This window comes from Macrobrachium nipponense, chromosome 13, assembly GCF_015104395.2.
Source record: "Macrobrachium nipponense isolate FS-2020 chromosome 13, ASM1510439v2, whole genome shotgun sequence".
NCBI classification, from domain to species: Eukaryota; Metazoa; Arthropoda; class Malacostraca; order Decapoda; family Palaemonidae; genus Macrobrachium; species Macrobrachium nipponense.
In genome coordinates this window covers 16346125-16348624 of record NC_087206.1, presented here as the reverse complement: position 1 = coordinate 16348624, position 2500 = coordinate 16346125, and the positions used below count along the sequence as shown (strand labels likewise).

Genomic DNA, 2500 nt, shown 5'->3' with positions numbered 1-2500 from the left:
AAGATAACTCTAAGGCAACTGATTTTTATTTAAGTCAGTAATTATATATTTGAGGTCATTCTTAAACATGTTACAAATACAAGGGTCTAAATGAAAAAGGCCACGACTAACATTGAAATTACAATGTAAAGTAAGTTGTATTAAAGCAGATTCTAAAAGATTTTGTGATAAGACATCTCTTGACCTTGCAATTATTGAACTACCAACCCAATTTATTCGGTGGTTGTTTTCACTTAAATGAATGAATATTGCATTAGATGTTTGCCCAGTTTTTACAGAATATTTACGCAGGCTTAGCCTTACTTCTAGGCCTTTGCTAGACTGTCCGAGATAAAATGAGGGACAATCCATACATGGAATTTTATATATTATGTTGTTGCTTTCTCTGGGGCCATTTTTTATTAACATTCCTTTTAGTGTGTTATTATAGAAAAAAACAAGGTTGACATTAAAAGCTTTTAACAATGATTTAATGGTTTCAAATCCGTTAAAATAAGGCAAACTGAGAATGTTCTTAGAATTTTCTTTCTGTGTGTTACTTACACTATAAAACTTTTTGTGGGCTTTATTATAACAAATATCTAATATATATGAAGGATAGCATAAATCTTTCCCTATTTTTCTTATGTATTCAATTTCTTGATCCAAATATTGTGGACTGACAATGTGCAATGCTCGTAAAAACATAGAGGAAAAAATTGATATTTTTATGTTAAGATGGGTGGACCTGAGAAGAAATGAACATAAGTTAAGTTGTTGGTTGGTTTCCTATAAATACTGAATTTACATTGAAATGGTTCTCTATGTATCAAAACATCTAAGAAAGGGAGGCAATTGTCTTTTTCTAATTCTAGAGTAAACTTAATCGATGGTACCTGGTTATTTAATTTAGAGAGTAAATCATTTACATCAATACCGACAGGAAGAACAGCTAAAATATCATCATAACGATACCACTTTACAGGAATATAAATGATATTAGGTAAATAGCGTTTTTCAAAGAATTCCATGTACAGGTTTGAGAGTAGTGGTGATAAAGGATTTCCCTTTGCCATGCCAAATATTTGTTGATAAAATTCACCATTGAATATAAACTTACAATCACAAATGCACAAACTCGTGAGTGAAATAATGTGACTTATAGGTAAAGGTAATTCATGCTGAGTTAGTTCATTACTAAGGTATTCTAAAATAGAGTCTATAGGGACTTTAGTAAAAAGAGAACATACATCAAAACTAACGAATCTATCAGTAGGGCAAAGAGCAATTTTGTTTAATTTATCAACTAAATCTAGAGAATTATATATATGAGAATCGGAGATGGTTCCAAGTAACGGGGACAAGATCTCAGTGATATATTTCGAAAGTTTATATGAAATTGAACCAACAGTACTGATAATAGGCGCATAGGGTTATTTTCTTTGTGAGTTTTGACAAATCCGTACAAGTAAGGTAGCGAAGGAGATTTGACTGACAATTTGCCTAGTTGTTCTGTTTTATCTTTAAGGATATTTTTCACTATGTTCTATTAGAAGGTTTTTTACTTTTTTTTGACGTTGTATCAAGGGGCATTTTTTGTTTGTTTTTTATAAGTCACATCATCATCCAGTAGGGCTTGCATACGTGATATGTAGTCAGCTTTATCTAAAATTACTATACTATTTGACTTATCAGCTTTTGTAATGTGGATAGTATTGTCCTTTTCAAGATCAGTCAAACTTTTCTTATAGCGAGCAGGGAAGTTACTTTCATGCTTATCGTTGGCAGCTCCATGAACAATACCTTTAATCATGTCAACATGATTTTGAGGAAGATCACAATATTTTTCAAATTTACCTAGGGATGACGCAATCATTAAAGCAGAAGGTCTACTTGTTACAAAGAAGGATAAACCATATGTGCTGTTTCAACATCATGGCACTAAATTCATTGAATGGGTGATTGTCATACCTTCTTGGACGGCGTGGCAGCAAGGATTTAGGGAGCACTTGTTCAGAAAGGCACTTCTTCAAGCACTTCTTTTTTCAAGAACTTAAGACGAATTCTGGTTGAATGTGCAGCCACATGAGACTTGGAGAAGGTAGTGACAATCACCCATTCAATGAATTTAGTGCCATGATGTTGAAACAGCACATATGGTTTATCCTTCTTTGTAACAAGTAGACCTTCTGCTTTAATGATTGCGTCATCCCTAGGTAAATTTGAAAAATATTGTGATCTTCCTCAAAATCATGTTGACATGATTAAAGGTATTGTTTACGGAAATGCCAACGATAAGCATGAAAGTAACTTCCCTGCTCGCTATAAGAAAAGTTTGACTGATCTTGAAAAGGACAATACTATCCACATTACAAAAGCTGATAAGTCAAATAGTATAGTAATTTTAGATAAAGCTGACTACATATCACGTATGCAAGCCCTACTGGATGATGATGTGACTTATAAAAAACTAACAAAAAATCCCCTTGATCAAGTCATAAAAAACTTCAATAGCATAGTG

The 2500-nt window shown here is 32.6% G+C and overlaps 1 protein-coding gene across 3 annotated transcripts in view; it reads right to left on the bottom strand.

Annotated features, from left to right (window-relative positions):
• Positions 1 to 2500, bottom strand: part of LOC135225661 (neural-cadherin-like) — a 272106-nt gene that overhangs the window by 83643 nt on the left and 185963 nt on the right. The gene's annotated exons all lie outside the window — the stretch shown is intronic.